Source organism: Medicago sativa, chromosome 3 (genome assembly GCF_051527215.1).
Source record: "Medicago sativa cultivar Bolivia chromosome 3, Bolivia_mono, whole genome shotgun sequence".
Taxonomy (NCBI): Eukaryota; Viridiplantae; Streptophyta; class Magnoliopsida; order Fabales; family Fabaceae; genus Medicago; species Medicago sativa.
In genome coordinates, this window is record NC_140751.1 from 11,317,676 (window position 1) to 11,338,364 (window position 20,689).

Below are 20,689 nucleotides of genomic sequence, written 5' to 3' on the forward strand. Positions count from 1 at the left end.
CGTAATTCTAGAAACGATATTGAGTAATAGTGCTTGCATGTTTAATTTTGAATTGTATTGACGAATTTTAAGTTCATTGTGTGTTTTGTTAATCATTCATTTGTTTAGTTAATATATGGTTTAAGTTATGACTTGTGCATGAAAATCCCTTATTCCCACCTCAACTTTCGATAGTACTGAACCCACTTGGGTTGGTCTAGTGGTATTGGTTTGGGACCTAGAAGTGTGCTCCTCCTCAAGGTTTCAGGTTCGATTCTCTTAATTTAGCTTCTTAAAAAAAAACTTTCGATAGTACTGTGTTAGCATTCAAAATGGAATTGGTGGATATGGTTGAGATCCATAATGAATGAATATGGGTTCGATGCCCAATGTCTACATAGACTCTTAATAAATCTTCGATGCCCTACCCATTTGGGGTTGGCCTAGTAGTTAGCTTGGGATCGTGGAGTTTGCTCCTCTCAAGGCTTCAAGTTCGATTCCCTCTGGTGCCAATTTCGGTGGGCAAGTCCATACAGAGCTTTGCAATGGATTTAAATGGGGTTCCCGCAAGTGGGCGGTGGGATGATCCCCTCGGATTAGTCGGTCCTTGGATTGGTTACCAAGTTTTCAAAAAAAAAAAAAATCTTTGATGCCCTAAGCCTTTGGTTTCGATTATGGGGCATGTGCTTTCTATTTTTCACCATTCTGACTTCCAAACATTTGGTTTATTTAAAATGATCCGTTAATCATAGGAAGACCTCAAACTTATTGTTAATTTGATATGATTATTTAATTATTTAAAGATTTTTTAAGACTCTATATTTTGGATGAGAAATGTAATAACTATATGGTCAATATCACGATAATTCTTAACTTGGACAAACAGAGTTCCATCTTTAATATCTTAGTGATAATCTTTTTTTAAGAAGCTAAATTATCTCACCTAAATTGGCATTGGAGAGAATCAAACCTGAGACTTTTAGGAGGAGGACACTCCTAGTAATAATCCTTTTATTATCATTAGAACCAATAATTTACACTTAGAATAAAGAAATGTACTGGTGAACTCTTCGTTCGACAGAAACATAAATGACATTGTTTGAAAATTCATAAGCGTGACAATATTATGATAAAAAATTGAAGTTATATGTGGTAGGTATGTAAATGGTGATAAAAAAAAAATACAATTATTGGAATCCACGACAATAACTAAATAGTAACTAAAAAATATTTTAGCAAAATTTATATTCCATATTTCTTTTTGCTAGTGTAAGAACTCACTCTTCCATGCATGGTGTAATTGTAATATCTTGAATATGAGACTCATGCTATCCGTAGGACAATCTATACGCTATACATTTGCGATTAAGGCACTTATACCATATAAGCCGTGTTTTTGGTGGGCAATCCTGATTAGTTATACAAACAGCATATCCTATAGTGAAAGAATAAAATAAACTAATGTTATAAAAATGAAATAAAGATTATATATGAACTACAAACTAAGGAATGAAATTTTAAAAGGATGGAAATAAAATCTTACCCTCAACATTATTCGTAACAAGAAATAGGAAGATAAATAAAATTATAGCATACACAAACTTATGAGCCATATCTTTCTCTCTTTACATACAACAAATACTATTTATTTTATCACTTTATAGTTTATAATCTTTACATACAACAAATATAACTTATTTGATTACTTTATAGTGTATATATATAAACCTCATGGTGTGTTAAGAAAAATGTAGTTATTTATACCTCTTAAGAACTTTTAGAAGTCCCTCCCTAAATTTATAATTATTATTAAGTGTCTCTTAAGAAGAACAATGTGTTATATTTATCCATTTACCACAGTTAATAAAGGCGTACCGTAAAAAACTTGCTAATCATTAGAATTTAATATATTGGTAATTAACCTTATTACTTTTGATGATCGAAAGGGGAAATTTAAAAAAAAAAAATAATACATAAGTTAATCGTATTGTATTATTTTGTATATATTAAAATCATTTAATCATATGGAATCTATCTATATACAATCTATTAAAATTGAAGCAATGTGAATTCCCATTTTTGCCCCTAGGAAGGGCATTTTAGTAATTTTCTAATTCATGGTTTTGGGTTGTTGCCACCTCACCAATACCTCATGAATTTCCCATTTTGCCCCTCATCAATTTTTTAAATTATTTTCTAATTTTTATATTTTTAATAACTTTTAACTATTTTCCAATTTTTATGTTTTTATCTATTTTTCGATTTTTCTCCCAAATTCAGTTGCTTCTACATTGTCGTTGAGGAAGATTAATGTATCATTTGACCCGACTTTTTTCCAACTTCTCTATATTTTTAAGGAAAATTACTTTTTTTGAATGCATAAAATTGAATAGAATAAGCTTTGGCCAAAAGTTTTTGAATGTTACTTTAAAAAACTACTTCTCGACAATTTATTTCACAAGCACCTCTTTTCAACTCACGTTAGGAACCTTTTCTTTTATTTTTTAATATTATATTTTAATATGCTTTTTTTTTCTTCCATTTAATTTTATTTTATTTTATTTTAGTTTTTTGAACCGTTCAATTTAATTTTTTAAGGAGATTCCATTTAATTTTATTATCTTTTTTTTCAAAGGAATTTTATTATCTTTTTATCACTTATATATTTAATTTCAATATCGTTTAATCATTATAACCTCACAAATATTTTTATTCACACTGTCATTTAATGATACCAAATATTTTTATTTCCTTTCTTCAACCTCGCGAATACAGACACACACATTAACGTTACGCTAACGCATATAATTTTTTTTGTGTTGCTTCGTTGAGTGCTACCTCACCGATTTCTTTTTAACTATTTTCCAATTTTTATATTTTTAAAATCTTTTAACTATTTTCCAATTTTTTTCTCCCAAATTCAGTTGCTTTTACACTGTCGTTGTGGGAGATTAAGATACCATTTGACCCATTTTTTTTTCTTCCAACTTCTATACATTTTTAAGGAGAAGTTAGGCCAAAATCAGTTATGCTACCTTCATTTTATAAATTATATGTAACTATATTAGCATACATCTTATCCATGTTAATATGCATTAGATTAATATTGCAGTTATTTCCCCGTTTAGCATTTCCCGAACAAGGTGTCAAAAACAATTCTGAAAGGAAAGCGTAAAACAATCACTCTCATTGTTGGTTCCTTCATTCGTTCCAATTAGTATCATGTTAATTATAATTTTTTTTTCCTAATCTCTTGAACAAAATAGAACATGCTCTTTTCCTCAGCAAATCTTTATAATGCTTTCGTAAATGTTTTAGAAATGTACATATAGCTGAGATTTGTGCAATATGCTTGCTTGATTTTCACATTTATGAACGACATCAATTTCTTAGAAAAATGCAGCTATTTCCCTTAATTTGTCTCATGTTACTGGATTTTTGTTTGTGGTCGTTTTTCATGCATGTATGTGAATTGTGGTGTGTTGTTGTGATGCTATATGTTTTATTTGATTATTGAATACTTATGATAAAGAAAATTCTGCCAATGGTACAGAAAATTTGCTTCCTTTCTCATTTGATGTATCGAAAATTAATGATTTAGAATCTTTCGATATTGATGGTTCTCAAAGGTTTGGTTCTTCTACATATTTTTGTTGAATGTTGATAAATTTACCTTTCCCCGTCCTCGGGATTGATGGTTTTGAATTTTTGCATGATTATGAAATGTTTATGATACAAAAAATTGTCCTAATGATACACAAAATTTGCTTACTCTCTCATTTGATGTCCAAAAAAAAATCATGATATATAATTTTTTGATATTCATGGTTTGCAAAATTTATTTGGCTTATTCTCAAAGGTTTGGTTCTTCTCACATTATGAAACACACATAATAATTTTTTGTGGAATGAGGTTTGCTAATGCACAAGATTTTTGTGTCCTTTGCGCAAATATAGCCATTTTTTCTGGATTTGGTTTATTTGACTGAGGAAAGTAGAAACAAAATGTATTGAGGACAATAAAAGTTGAGGTTCCTTTAAAGGGTTATACTTTGTTCAGTCACTTTGATTCAGCTTTTTTTGAAAGAGTGTATCAGTAATTATGAGTATAGATACTAGAGATTGCAGCTAATTTGTGTTGGTTTGTATTGACAATTATATTCCTTGACAAGAAGAATCTAGAAATAATTGGTGATTGATGCAAAAACAGTAGGCATGAGTGTGCCACTATCAATCTTGCAAAAATACAACGATCTAATTTTGTTCATCCATTTATTCTTACCTATCTCAGTCTCAATTGATTAGTAATTTACACAATTTCTTGCAATCTCTAATTTGTATTGATGAAAATGACATTTTCCATGCAACAACATGTGATTAATCATATGTACTGAATTTGTTGCCTCTGACTGTGTCTCTACATCCTTTCATAACAATAATCGACGAAAAATCTGTTATTAGTGCAAACACAAAGTTTGTGAGGTGTTGCAATATGGTCTGGTGATGAGTTGCTTTGTTTTTATGTAGGGTTTTCAATGTCGAGGGATTATAATTATATCAGGGATTTGAACAAGGACTCCGACATTTGGAAAATCTGTTTTAGGCTGCTTAAGTCATGGACTATCATTGGAAGTAATGGAAATCAGCACATGGAACTGATTATCGGTGATGCAAAGGTTAGAAGGATTTGGTTGCAGTGGTTGCAAAATATTTTATGGTTTATTTACGTTGTTTGATGTTGTGCATTTGGATTTACCTCCGCATCTTTGTTTTGTTCATGGGTTTACGGTGATCGAATTCATGTCATAACTCAGTTTAGAGACTTTGAGCTTTGAAAGTCATTGATCGAGGAAAGCAAGACCCTCAATTGCTACAAGACAATTCTTCTTCCTTCTCAAAGTTGGTGTCAGAATTTTTTGAGAAGATCATCCCAAAGTAATTGCAAAAAAAGATAAGAGCATGAGGACAAACAGAAGGAATAGCATAACGGCAGAAGTAGCAGACAATCAGACAGTTATTGTACATATCTAAAAACGTTAGGCCTAATTCTGAGTATAATTAGTTTTGGCAATGGATTGCAGCTCAAGAAATCCTAACTCATTACATTAACAACTCAAAGTTGAAGGTCAAGTAGATTGAAGGCTTTTGATCAGTATGTCTTAATTGATATTCTGATTTCACAAGTTTAATGAGTTTCTAATATAACTAGAATTTTCTTTTTCAAATTATATTCATCACACAGTTAGTGATTGTTTCCATAGTTTCTATACTGGTTCCATTAAAAAAAAATTAATGTTAGTGAAAACTCCTTTAAAGTTACAGTAGTCATCATATAACGTGTGCACTGAATGTACATAAACTTGTGCATTATATTCAGTGAATGAAGACTTATTGTATATATGCCACCAATAAAATACTCCGTAACTAAATGTCAATCTCTGGAATATAATAGCAGGCAGCTTTTCTTCAAAAAAATAAAATAATAAATAGCAGGCAGCTTAGAATTTGTAAGTTAACATCTTAATCTTTTATTTTTACAATGAACTCTATGCTTGAATTTTTTTTCCTACTTCTTTCTGGAGTTACTCAAAGTAAGTTTTTCTTTCCATTCATTACTTCATTAACATTATTTTATTTTAGAGTCACTTTGAATTTCTGTAATGTGTTGTGTACTTTCACTTTGTCTGCTTACAGTTTGAACATCAAAGTAGAATTTGAGTTTCGCTCTTTACAAGGACTTGAATTTGAGGCATTTCTCTTAGCATGAAATCATCACAATTGTGTCTACTTGTGTGAACTTTAAGGCCAATATCAAATTTACGAAGAATGGCAATGTTTCGTAATTTGAACATCTCTACTTTAGAGTAATTTTTTTAAAAAATACGTAATTTAACCCGTGCGAAGCACGGGTTTGTAACTAGTAGTATAAAAAAATTTAGTCGCATGAATTCATCAACATTATCATTCACATAAAGTCTTTTATTGGTATGTATATGTTGGAACAAAATTGGTTTGTACAATTCCTCTAAGGTTTTGATGATAATAAAGTATTAAAGTATTATTTGATAATGCTAATATATGTTGAAGTGTGCATCACGATAGGTTAAAATTTGACAAGGTCTGAAGAAAGGTCAACCAGAAATTAACACCTTGGGTCTGAAGAAAGGATGATACTCAGAAGCTGAAGGGAAAACATCAGGCAAAAGGCAACCAGAAGTCAACCAGAAGTCAACACCTAGGAAATTCAAATGTCTAATAAACGGAACTATCCACATCAGGCAAATGGCAAACATTCTTTATTTGAAGCTTCTCAACGACTCTAATTGCGCTGGCATTTGTTCTCCAATGTCTTTTAAACTTTGATATTTATAATGTGCCATTAACTCTGTCGAAATTAAAAAGCAAAAAAACACTTAAGAATTTCTTATTGAAGTTTGTATCTTAGAAATTCTAAGTCTTCAAAGTCTGTTATGTTTACACCTTTGATTGTATATCAAGTGTAAGAACATATCATGTTTATTTATAAACTTAGAAGTCTCTTGCCTGCGTGCTTGAGCATTTGAGGTATCGCACAAGTGTGTTTGAGCATTTGAAAGTCTCTTGAAAGAGTCCTTGAGCATTTGTAATCTAGTGAGATTATAGTGTAATCTCTTGGAAGTGAAAGGAGACTGAACTACTCCTATTTTATGGGAGGAACCAGTATAAAATGTTTTGTGTCTGCTCTCACTCTCTCTCTCTCTCTCTCTCTCTCTCTCTCTCACACACACACACACACACACACATCTTTGTGTTTGATATTTCTGCTGCATACATACTATGAGTCAGACTATGGCTAGTTCTAAAACACTTACAATTTTTTTTTTTGCTTAAAAAAATAACACAATCCACCCCCCTGTATTTTTCTCACCTCCAGTATATACAAAATAAACTAGAAATGAAAACTGATATGTTCACGTGATACATTAGGGAGAAATACAACGACTTTTTTGGGTCTCCTCCATGCACTATCGCCTTACTGAATTCTGATTAAAATGTTCCTCGCTAACTCTCAGTTGGTTTCATCTGTAGTTGAACCAAAGTGGGTTTTAGAACAGTGACTCTAAAATTTTAATGATAATAATGTATAAGAGAACAATTTGATACTCTAATGTGTGTTCAAGTGTGCAACATCACAAAAGTAAAATCTGATTTAAAGGTCGAGTTTTGGTTCTGATACATCATGCTTTGAACATAAAGGAAAACATTTTGGTACGAAAGAAAAGAATTGGAAATTTCTAAAAATTAGAAGATGATCTGAAGAAATTTTTAAAAAATTCAATGCTCTGATCAGATATTGCATCAGGTCTGGATGACTAGTGAGAACAATCTCTAATGGATACATACTCTGAAGGAAGGAAGTTCTAATGGACACGTCAGCATTCTGAGTGACTTGAACCAGTTTTTTCTTCTTCTAGAGAACTCAAAGCAAATCTATGATAGTAATATTTGTCTTTTTGTGACCACTTGATGAAACAAACAAAGAAATTCAATGGCAAATAGTGTGCAACTGATCATTTAATAAGTAGCAAAGGATTTCTCTATTACTATTCAACGACACTATCCATCAGAGGCAAAGTTTTCAAAACTGATTCAAAGCTTCAAAAGGATGAAATTGATGTGTTGGCACTGTGAAAACAAGAGCTCTCTCATTTCTCTCCTATATGAAGAGAAATCATGATTAGAAAGACAACAAAAATGCTCGGCTGGAAATTCGAATCTGCCTTTGCGGTAGACACAAAGACCTATGCAAAGGTTTGGGGAGAAATCAGAAAACATGGTTGTATTTGCGGCAGAAGTTTTCGGACACAAAGGAAAGGTGGGGAATTTGAATTTTGAACTTGCGGCGGACAGATGCCGTCATAAAGACTCAACTCCCAGAACTTATTACCGTTGCCATTTGCATCAGATTGTAACCCAACGCAAATGGCCAATGGTTAGGTTTTTTTTCCTTTATAAATAGCCAATTCCTCCATTCATTCTTACACATACACTTCTCTCTACTTCCCTCTCTCTACCATTTGTCTACAACTCTTGTTATTTCAACATTTTTTAATTTCAAACTTTGTTTTCTTTTAATATTTTGGTATGTAGTGTTTTTTTATTTAAATATTTATTCAATTTATTTGATATTAACCTAATTATAGAATTGTTATATTAACTATTGAAAATAGTTTTTATCGTAAAAAAAAAACTATTTATAATAACTTTTTATATATATTAAAATTTAAAATATATATGTGCGTGTTTAAAAAAATCGCAAATGCATATACTACCTCCGTCCCTTATTATACGACCCTTTTAGAAAAAAACACGGGTTTTAAGAAAGTTGATTATTGTTTTAAATTTGTTGACAAATAACATTTCTTTCCATATTTTCCCTTCTAATATATAATTGAAATTACAATTCATTATTTTCCTATATTAATTGCCCACTACTACTTGAATAATGCACTAGATTAATTTATCATTGTACCCATAGTTGAAAAGGAAGCGTGAATGTACCTCTAGATTGAATGTAGACTTGGAAAGGCCATGGCAAAAAAAAATGAAACGTGAATAACCATTCCATTTTTTTTCCACAAATATTTGGAATCACTTTTTTTTCCCAAAATTTCAATTTTAAAGCTCCAAACTTAAAATTTTTAGGAATTATTTTCAAATCTCTGACGCCATTTTTTAAGAACAAGGAGCATTAAACAAGAGTATATAAACATATAGAGAACTAAACATATTGCTATTCAAAAAAAAAAAAAGAGAACTAAACATATTCTTCATGAAAAATTATAGGAAGCCATGGAACCACCTCTTAACATTGATTTAAACATCCTTTTAATCCTTGTGATCACTGTTTTTATTGTGGGACGTGAATATCATCATTATAAAGGCAAGTTCAGTGCATGAATGAGAGTTATACTCTTTTGTTTACCCACGTAAACTTATTGCTCTTCTTTTATCAAAGGAAAAAAGAATTTATTGCTTTTCAAAAAAAAAATATGTAGAATAAATAGGGGTAATTTTGTAAAGAAATAATTAATGCACTTGAAAATATCAAAAGGCTCTTATAAAACGGGACAATTTTTTTTTTTAAAAACTCCTATAATAAAGGACGGAGGTAGTATCTTTTTTTTTAAAAAAAAAAACCGCAGCATTATTAAAGTTATTCAATTTGTTGATTTACTTATATTTTAATTTGTAGATTGACTTATAATTTAAAGTTATTCAATTTACAAACCAATAAAGGCTAAAAAATTATTAAAGCATCTATTATCATGCAAGCTTCACGAGTACAATTATCAAGTTTGTTAAGGTTAAAAAATCAAGAATTTGGAAATTCATGAATCTAAGAGAGTAGTTCCCTCTAGATCAAAATGGCGTGTATACCGATAAAATAGATTTGGGCATAATTATGATTCTTGATCTACTATCCATTGCTTAGATGAGTATTGATCACTCTCTAAATTGTTTCCTTCACCTCTTCCGCTTCAGTATTACCCACTATAATTGTTACTTTTCTTGAAATTCAAAGAATTCTTTTATACATTGATTGATTTCTTTTATTTAAAGAACTGCAATTTCACTTATTCTAATCATTCTAATCTATGCATTTCTCTTCAAATTGTTATCATCCTTCATCGTCTTTTCAGATGACTTACAACTTTTACCTCTCAATTTTCCATGGCTAATGAAGCTTCAAGTTCATCGGTTTGTAATGCAAGTCGAAAATCATTGACCTCCGACGAGAAAGTAGAATTGTTCTTTACTGAGACTCCTCTCATTCAGTAGGCTGAAGCATTTTCCATGACCCTTCATCGAGTACCAGAAGATATGTAAAAGACCAATTTAGAGAACATGAAGAAGTTTGAAGAACCGTGGTTTGAACTAAAGAAACTCTCTAATCATGACGATTTTCTGACTCAACTTGTAAAAGAAACCAGAAGACGAAAATGGTGTCCAGTTTAATACTACCTCCGGTCCTATTTATAAGAGAAAGTTAGGTCCACAAAAGTTGATGTATTTGAATTGAATTTTTAACTAGATACATCAACTTTTGTTTACCCAAGTTTCTCTTATAAGTAGGACCGGAGGGAGTACATCTTTATAGTGTCTCAACTATTAGATCATGGTATATCAATTGGTGTCTTAAGTTGTAGTATTATATAGTATTCTAGACCCATCTCTTTTGTATGAGTATATTTACTTTCCTCGTATTAGCTTGATTTCATGGTATTTTTTTAAGGGCGTCAAAATTTGTAATTTGTATTTCATGGAACTTCAGTTTTGATGCCAAAAATCAACACTATTTAGGCAAAAACATTATCAATTTGGGTGTTAATTAATATCCTCACAAGCTCACGTACATGTAACTGCTGGTACAACGTGATTGAGGATATAATCTCAAGTTTTCTTTTATTAATTAAAATTTGATTAAACTTATATTATAGACTTAATTATTTACGGTCTGAAATGGCTAAGTATAAATCAATCAAACCAATCAATCTCGCACAATCATAAAATTTATTTATTATAATCTGGTGTCACAAATAAAAATATTTATAATCTTCAGTACATAGCACTCTTTCTTGTCAAGTAATTTTTATTCATGACACATACACACAGTTTCCAAGTAGGAGAGTACATATTACTATAGAAAACAAACAGCTTGGTAACTAAGACCACTTATTCAGATGATATATAGTTCATAACTCTCATTTCATACTTTAGAAATGAGTGTTATCTTCTTTTGGAGGGTGATGAGGAGGCTTTCTTGGAATGTTGGCAGGGTAAGTTGGTTTGGGTAAGGTGTTATCTTCTTTTGGAGGGTGGTGAGGATCATGCTTTTTTGGGTTGGGTTGGTTGGTAGGATGTATAGGATGATCACCAAATCCTTGAGTAGATGGTGGATGTGTAGGATGATCATGATGAGGATGATCACCAAAGCCTTGAGGGATGAGAATCAGAGATGCAAGGAAAAACACAAGCAAGTATGAGGAAAAAGAAGTCATCTTAATCTTAATTAGTATGGATTTTAGTATTGGTGCATAAAACATAGGGAATAATATCATGTTTTATACTAGTAGTAGTTAGAGACATTGGTGAGTGGGAGGTGCAATTATTGATGAAATACGTCAGGCTATTGCCATATGCTTACGGATTAACCTACACGTCACAAAGCAAATCAAACTTTTTAAAAGCCTAATATTACGGAATTTGATTGTGGATTAGGATTAAAAAATTCACAATTTTTTAATTAGGTTTTACTCAATATAAGTGGAGGTCGAGGTCCATTCACTTAGCTCAGTTGGGTCTCGTGAGCTTAACTCAGTTAGTTTGAACAATGCATAATATATGTAAGATTTGGGGTTTAAACCCTGATGACCATAAAAAAAACTTAGCTCGGTTGGTAGGGAATAATATATACAGAGACTACGCAGTTCGAACTTCAGACACCCCATTATTTATTTTGTAAAGATTAATTTTTAACCACTTGACTAACTAAAAAAAATTGGAGGTGAATTCAACAACTTTTTCATATGTGTTTAAAATTTTATCCAACATTACAATTTCATTTTTATTTAACAATGTTTCCAACGACATAAACCAATTTAAAAATGTGCGTAAAAAGTAATCTTATTACGTTAGAAATGCAAAATACTAAGATTTTATCATTCTCTAAATGTCATGTTTCCTTGGTCCATGAATGTTGTGTTTATGAAGATTGGTTTTGTCATCCAAAATGGCTTGGCGGCGCAGCTTGTTGCCCGCTTGCCTTCGATTAAAGTGTAAATAATGATTTATATATTTGAGAATAATTTTGGAAAAAGAAACTTAACAAGAGAAAAAATATGTCATTTTATAAAAGTTTCTATGGGTATTAGTTTAAGTGACATAAGTTTAATTAGCGTTTTTCTTATGTTGCGGTTTGGTTTGGTTAATAAAATAAAAACCGCAAATCAAAACAAACCATGCGGTTGAGTAAGAAAATAATCTTGATACATCTGAACTAAATGCATCTTTTACAGTTTTGTTTTGATTGATTCAGTTAACAGTTTTTTATATTAGGTTGGTTTGGTTTTTAACACCCTAATCAATATCAAAAACGAAGTTTTTGAACTAGCCTTATCCACCGGCTAACTTGTCTTTACACACGATTCAAAAACCCACCCTTATAAAACCCACCCTTATCTTTGCAACCATAAAGCATATTCTTTCGATCAATCAAACTAGTCCAGAGAAAGCAATCATATTGCATGAAAGCATTTACGGGATTCTTTTATAAAAGAATGAAGTGTTGGGACACTGGGGGAGCTCGGGGGACCATTCATTTTACGGAGAGCCCCGGGTGGAGTAACCCCGAGAACAATCCCATACATAACCAATGAATACCTAGCTAAGGCACCTCGGACTCCCTCAGTAACGTGCGGGCCCCCCGACACTTACGTCTTACATACTCATTTACCAATCCTTAAGTGATCCTATTGTGATAAGACCACATCGAGGCTAGAACAACCACACAAGCAAGAGAGACATCACACTCTTACCCAAAACCTTAAGGCAATGGGTTTATGGGTCCTTTTACTTATAAGGTGTTCAACCTTTACTATTTTATCCGATGTGGGACATATAACTCACACTTGCACACAACAACACTCCCCCTCAAGTGTGATTCCATCACTTTATCGTGCTCCCCATTCAAGTGTGATTCCATCACTTTATCGTGCTCCCCATAGCAGAAGCTTTTTGCTTGCTTGTATCGCCGTTACTGCACAAGGAGCCACATGTTAAGGTGTTCAACCTTTACTTTACTTATAAGGTGTTCAACCTTTACTATTTTATCCGATGTGGGACATATAACTCACACTTGCACACAACAACACTCCCCCTCAAGTGTGATTCCATCACTTTATCGTGCTCCCCATTCAAGTGTGATTCCATCACTTTATCGTGCTCCCCATAGCAGAAGCTTTTTGCTTGCTTGTATCGCCGTTACTGCACAAGGAGCCACATGTTAAGGTGTTCAACCTTTACTATTTTATTCGATGTGGGACATACAACTCACACTTGCACACAACAACACTCCCCCTCAAGTGTGATTCCATCACTTTATCGTGCTCCCCATAGCGGAAGCTTTTTGCTTGCTTGTATCGCCGTTACTACACATTTTATCCGATGTGGGACATTATCCGATGTGGGACATATAACTCACACTTGCACACAACAACACTCCTCCTCAAGTGTGATTCCATCACTTTATCGTGCTCCCCATAGCGGAAGCTTTTTGCTTGCTTGTATCGCCGTTACTGCACAAGGAGCCACTTGTTGCTTGTACCGTCGTTGTTGCTTTCTGCGCAACTGACCGGCAGCTTCGGTCGTACCCTTCGTCGAACCGGGGCTCTGATACATTTTATCCGATGTGGGACATTATCCGATGTGGGACATATAACTCACACTTGCACACAACAACACTCCTCCTCAAGTGTGATTCCATCACTTTATCGTGCTCCCCATAGCGGAAGCTTTTTGCTTGCTTGTATCGCCGTTACTGCACAAGGAGCCACTTGTTGCTTGTACCGTCGTTGTTGCTTTCTGCGCAACTGACCGGCAGCTTCGGTCGTACCCTTCGTCGAACCGGGGCTCTGATACCACTGTTGGGTCACTGGGGGAGCTCGGGGGACCGACCACATCGAGGCTACTGGGTCACTGGGGGAGCTCGGGGGACCGACCACATCGAGGCTACTGTTGGGTCACTGGGGGAGCTCTGGGGACCGACCACATCGAGGCTAGAATAACCATACAAGCAAGAAAGACACCACACTCTTACCCAAAACCTTAAGGCAATGGGTTTATAGGTCCTCTTAGTTATAAGGTGTTCAACCTTTACTATTTTATCCGATGTGGGACATATAACTCACACTTGCACACAACAACATGAAGACAATTAAGGACACTTCTAGATAAAAGGACAATTAAGAAATAAATTATTTGATTTTTCTTCCAAATTATATCCACTTATGCATCTAGATTAATGAGTCGTTGATTTCTCGGATGGACCATTAAATTTAAGTTGTAATAAACATTAAACACTAAGTTTGAAGCGACAGGGTTTGACTAAAAAGCTTGAAAGGATAATTTAAAAAAAAAATTGAACTACATATTTTACAACTGTTATAAATTATGAAATACTTTTTTTTTATAGTACACTATAAGGAAGGTTACAAATCCCACAAATTAGAAGGTCAATAAACTTGGAAGGTGAATGTATTTAAAAGGATCCCTGTTGATTTTGCAATTAAGAACTATGGATACATCTTCTAACCAGATAGGAGATATATTAACACCAAATAATAGACGTTTATGGATGCTAATTAACTTTAAGGCCTAAAATTAATTTAAAAAGGACAAGCTTGGCTTTCATAGCTGTAATTGTAGCATAAGATTTCTCACAAAAAAAAAAAAAAAATTAGAGTATCATCAACTGTAAATGAGAAATCTTCAAAACCTGATAGCCTAAGAAGCTTTTAACGTGACACTAAGAACTATAGCAGCAACCAATAACAAGAAAGGCACGAGAGGGTCGCATTGTCTCAAGCCCCTTTCCGTGTAACCATGTTGAACTAAGTTGTTGCGCTTCTGTACCTATTAGGAAAATTCCTTAAGCCATTTTCTCTACATATTAGGAAAATTCATTTTCATCGAATCCCCTTGCAAGTAATTCAGTTCCACCAAATTAAAGGCATTTTCGAAGAAAACCTTACAAAAACGAGTTTCCTCCTCAATCTTGAGGCTTCGTCAACAATTTCATTGGATGAATTTGAAATTAATTGGTATACTCCATTGTTTATAATGTGTTGGCGGAAAAAGATACTCTTTTGTTTTGGAATGATAACTACCTAGAAGATCTCTTTTTGAAATCATGGTTCCCTCATCTTCATTTAGTACGCAATAATGAGTCATTGTATTGGATCTCGGATGTACAAAGTTGCTTCACTTTAAAGTTCGGTTTTAACACTTTGGTAAAAGATAATCAAGCAAAGAAACCATTTCATTTGGTGTGGTTATCTACTTCATGAATTATTTGTTTGAGGAGGGAATAACATTCTTTTCAATGAGAAGATGGTAAATGTGTCGGAAATATTTAATAATATTAAAATGTTGTTTTGATCATGGTTCATTATAATATTTGTAAGGAAGATAAAAGTAATTTTTTTTATTTTTATGTGGATAGATTAGTCCATTATCATGTCATGAAATTGTATGAGATTCTCTTTGTAATGTGTTTGGAGTGCCTCTTGTATTCACCTTAATACATTTCATTATAGAGTCAAAAATGGATTAGTCTGGAAAATAATGTATTCAATTTTTTTAAAAGTTGAAAATATCCGTAAGACTATATCTTTATATTATATTTCCTTTAAGACAGTGTTGGACTATATATAATAAAAAAATGTTAATGCTCTAAAGACACAAGTTAAGAATTAAAAAAGGAAATGAAAAATAAATTCAACATGGAAAAAATTAACTTTTAAACTTCTTAGATGTTAAAAGCACAATTTCAATACTATATTTTTATGTTCAATACTATATTTTTAAATTTGGTTTTCTTAACATGTGCCCTTAAGGGAACAAATTAGCTTTTCCCATTAAAAAAATGTTTAATTGTTGTTCTTGCCACAAATTTGTTGTGCTGTTTTTCACTTATTGTCTGCTTCAATTTGAGTTTGATGTAAGCTATGATAGATAGTGTTGTTTTTAAAATGTATTACATGGAGTTGAACAAAGTGCGAGTGTTTGTGTTTTTGTTTCAAAATCAGAAAAGTATTTGTTTATTTATTTATTTTGATAGCAGAGAAATATTTATTCACAATGAGATCCATGAGTAAAGTCCTCGTGAGCTTAACTCAATTGGTAGGGACAACGCATGGTAATATGCAAAGTATGGGGGTTCAAACCCCGGCCACCACAAAAAAAAAAGATCCATGAGTACAAAAAATGAAGACCCCGCTCAAACCAAAGTACTCGAAAATTAAATTGTTGTTGGTAGCTATCAGGTGTGTTTCATCGAGTTGAAATCTTCTTCATTTATTGTGTACTCTTCAATCTCCATTTATTCTATTTGGAGTGATAAAGACACAATGAAATTTGAAAAAAATATAAATAATTAATAGTGATGGGACCCACTTAATAGTATGACCCATTATCTATTTTTTTGTATATATCTCTCACCAAATGACATTCTCTATTTATTTGTAACAAATGGAGAGGATCCTTACTCGAGTTTCATTTTCCACGATACAAATGAGTAAACAATTCAATTTAGCTATCAAATGAGAAAAGGAAAAAAAAAACATTTGCATATGCATAACTTTTTTTTTTTTTGAAGGAATTTGCATGCATAACTTAAATTCAGCGATATCCACAACTTTGATATGGATAATATATGTTTTAACTTCTGATGATTCAAGATCGGAAAGAGTACTAAAAATTGTAGTCTTCACAATTAGAACACAAAAAAACAGACTTTTTTACTTTTGAGGATCGCTTTTAACTTTAACTTTTAGATTAAACTAACAAAATACATTTGATCACGCATTGTTGATTAATATTCTAAGGTAATTTCACCAAAATAATATTGATGTAATCATTATAATATTACACGTAAAGTACTTCATCATTGTCAAAAAACAGTGAAGTATTTAAAAAATGGGTAAAGTATGATTTTAGTCTCTATGAAATTTTAACTTTTGCGTTTCATCGCCATAAAAAAAAGGGGCGCTTTTGTTCTTATATAACTTTCCTCCATGTGATTTTAGTCCTTACTAAAATCAATTTTTTTTTAATTATTTTTAAACTTTCTAAATTCTTAAATGATTTTGTTCAAGTATGTTTAGAATATTATAAAAAAAAAAACATTTAAAAATTTAAATTTTTTAAAATGGGATAAATAAAATATAAATTTATAATATAAAAAAAAATCAAGATAAGGTACCGGAAGTTTGGAATAATACAACGTGCTATGAAAATTTTATAGGGAGATCAAAGTGCCTATTTTTTTATTGTGATGAAAAATAAAAATTGGTAAGTTTGTAGGGGCAAAAAAAATAATAAAAAGAAATATGAAATTTCAATCGAAATTATTTAAATATTACATTATCTTTCACATTTACAAATAAAATATTATTAAATATACACTTCCATTTACATGTAAAAATATTATATTACTATAGAACTACTACGTCGTTCATTCAGGATAGCTTCGTGCCGGCTCATTTTGACAGTATGTTTTCTGTTGAGTATTCCTTCATGAGGGGATTGAGAAATGAAAATTGTAAATGTCACATGGAGATTAGGTGTTTGATGTTTTCGAGTGATATAAATATGAAGTTAGGGTTTAATTGGAAAAATAGTGGGAAAGGATAAATTCCTATGAGTTGAGGAAAGTAAATAAATTGCTAATCCATGCATTTATCGTTAATTCTAGAAAAGATCTGAAGTAATAGTTCTTGCATGTTTTATTTTGAATTGTATTGAGGGATTATAAGTTCATTGTGTGTTTTGTTAATTTTTCATGTGTTTGGTATGTTTATGGTATAAGTTGTGATTGATGCATGAAACTTCCTTTTTCCCTAACTTATGATAGTAATGTTAGGATTCAAAATGGAATTGGTTGACATGGTTAAGATCCATAATGAATGAATTTAGTTTTTTAAAGTGCATAAAAAGGTGGGGAAATGGGAAGATATATAGCAAGTGGGCACCAATCAGGGGCGGACCTGAGCAGGGCAGGGTGTGGCAATAGCCACACCAGCTCAGGCCCAATTTTTTTTCTTCTTATAGGTAGCCCAGCCCAATATTTTTTCTTTGATAGTATCAGCAAAGTATAACAGCGTTTTCCTTTTTCTCCCCTCTCAACAGAAACGCCTTTCCTTCCTCAAAAGTGAATCACAATTCACGAACAAACAAGTAAACCCAACAACAACAAAATGCGATTCATCCCATCTCCTCTCCATTCTTAGCCTGTCAGCCCATGCCCATCTCCTCTCTTCTTCTCTCTCAGGTCAGTTTTGAAATTGATTATAGTAGTGAGAGTAATTGAATCATGATATAGAAATTGAAATTGAATTAAGATGGTAAGAGTGGCAGTGATAGCAGTACTGAAATTGAATTTGATTTTAACTTTTAGGGTTTGGTCTGGTTACTAAAATTGGTATAGGTTGTTTGGAATTGGAGTTGAACTTGAATTAGGTTGTATTATTGAGATAATGAGAGTTGAACTTTGAGGTATATTAATCTGGATTTTGGACTCCCTGTTGTCTAAGAATCAATAGGTTGTTGCAGTCAAGAAATAGCCCTGTTGGATAGATCAATCAACTCAGATTTTGTAATTGTATATTATATCCAATTTAATAAAGACACAACGTGAGCTATATGATTTTGGTTAGCGGTGCTGATTTCTTGGCCTGGCTAGAGAGGCTTTATGCTGATTTTGGTTGTGAAAACAAACAAAAACGCTACCTTTGATTTGGTGTACAAGCTTGAGAAGTTAGCTCTGATTTTGCCAGTGTCAACTGCAAGTGTTTAACGTGTTTTCTCGGCTATGAAATATGTGAAGAGAAGTAAGTAACAAGGGGTAAGGGGTGATCAATGGTTAAATGATCGTCTTGTAAACATATATAGAAAGAGATGTTCTTAAAACAATTAATAATATGTAATTTTAGCTCATTTTCAACAAATGGAAAATAGAGCATTTGCTTTGTAATTTGGATGTTGCAACCTCTTTTTTAATATAGCTTCTTATTAAAAAAATTATTATTTAATCATTTGACAAAAAAATATAGCCCCATTGATATTGGAAGTCCAGGTCCGCCCCTGGCACCAATGGTTACTTGTTTGGCTTTGATGCCCAAGGCCTGACTGATGTTAAAGAGGCAAGAATCCTTCATAATGTTTTAGCAGTCAACCATGATTCTCTTAGTCCGAATTCACTTTTAAACATTTGGTTTATTTAAAATGACCCGTTAATCTTAGGAAGACCTTAAACTTATTATTAATTTAAAATGACCATTCAATCATTTGAAGATTTTTTAAGAGTCTATGTTTTGGATGAGAAAGGTAATAAATATATGGTCAATATTGCGATAAATCCTAACTCAGATGAGTAAAGTTCCATCTTTAATATCTTGTCAATAATACTTTTATTAATTATCAATATAACCAATAATTTACGGTTTTTTCTAGATTACCCTCTCTTGTTTAGAGGGTATTTACCCCCTCATGATATCAACCAATCAAAATGTAATATACATTGGCAACATTAAATGTCAAATAAATGAGTAAATTTTTTCTATAAAAAAAAATCAATTTTAGGTAACTTTTAATACTTTTAATTTTTATTTAATTATAGACAAGATTATATTATAGGTCCTTTATCTTATTTATTTGTAATACTTTGGTCCTTTATCTTTATTTTTTTCCGTTTAGGTCTTTCATCTCTCATAAAAGCACATATACATCCTTTTTCTCATTTTTTTTATTAAAAAAAATACATAATTTTATTTTTTTAAATATATTTTTATTAAAAATGCAAAAAAAAATCCAGAAATATGATGAAGATGTTCATCATCTCCATCTTCTTTCTTTGAATCTTCATCATCTTCATTGAATCAGAAAAAATTCTACACAAATATATCTCCAAATATCATGAATTAATGTTATATTCACCTCAAATCTTCTTTTAAACACAAAAATCAAAACCCAATAGAAAAGAGATTTAGTTTCATCACAAAAAAAAAAAATAGTTATATAAATTATCACACCGTATTTTATTATTATTTTCTAACTCAATATTCAAACCCGGCATAAAAATAACCCCAAAATTGAGAGCAGCTTTGCACATCAATTTTGTTGTTTCCAGAACAATCTTAACTTTTGTAAAGCCTAACCCTTCCGCCAGTGACTAAGCCTCCACCATCCGCCTTGCAACATTTGTGAAATTAAGGTTTTGATTTTTGTGTTTAAAAGAAGATTTGAGGTGAATATAACATTAATTCATGATATTTGGAGATATATTTTAGTAGAATTTTTTTTATTTAAAGAAGATGATGAAGATTCAAAGGAAGAAGATGACGATGATGAAGGTGAGAAAAACACAAGAAGGGGGGTTGAATTGTGTTTTGGAAAATTCTTCAATTTCTCCTAAAAACTGAACACACTGATCAGAAGCTAAGTGAAACAGCTTCTGAAGTGATAATCAAAATCTGAACGCAGCGGAATTAAACAGAGAGAGAGAAGAAGAAAGACACAAAGCAATTATACTGGTTCCTTCCACAATCCGGAAGTAGTCCAGTCCCCCTTGCACTTCCAAGGAGATTTCACTAGAATGTAATATCTGATTACAATTGCTCAAGCACACCTGCAAGAGACTTCATTTGCTCAAGCACACTTTGCAAGAGTCTTCCTATGCTCAAGAACACAATCAAGAGACTTCTAAGCAAACAAGATTACAAAGAAAAATGTTCGTGATTGAACACTTGATAAACAATCAGAGGTGCTCACAATACAATCAGATACAGACTCTAAGACTTAAGAATTTCTAAGACTAGAACTTGAGAAACAGAAATTCTAAGTGAATGCAGAACAATTTCAGCAGAGGTTTGGCACTTGTAAAAATGTTGAGA

General features: G+C 32.1%; 3 long non-coding RNA genes across 3 annotated transcripts; 2 read left to right on the forward strand and 1 right to left on the reverse strand.

The window, feature by feature from the left end:
- Positions 1 to 950: 950 nt before the first annotated feature.
- Positions 951 to 1,855, reverse strand: LOC146935702 (uncharacterized). Its single transcript, XR_015030329.1, has 2 exons — positions 1,523 to 1,855; positions 951 to 1,414 (listed from the first exon to the last, which is right to left on the reverse strand). It is a non-coding gene; the product is annotated as an uncharacterized LOC146935702 (long non-coding RNA).
- A 1,265-nt stretch (positions 1,856 to 3,120) lies between these two features.
- On the forward strand, positions 3,121 to 6,545 carry LOC146935703 (uncharacterized). Its single transcript, XR_015033101.1, has 2 exons — positions 3,121 to 4,654; positions 4,793 to 6,545. It is a non-coding gene; the product is annotated as an uncharacterized LOC146935703 (long non-coding RNA).
- A 10,683-nt stretch (positions 6,546 to 17,228) lies between these two features.
- Positions 17,229 to 18,771, forward strand: LOC146935704 (uncharacterized). The gene is made up of 2 exons (XR_015030330.1): positions 17,229 to 18,069; positions 18,341 to 18,771. It is a non-coding gene; the product is annotated as an uncharacterized LOC146935704 (long non-coding RNA).
- The last annotated feature ends 1,918 nt before the right edge of the window (positions 18,772 to 20,689 follow it).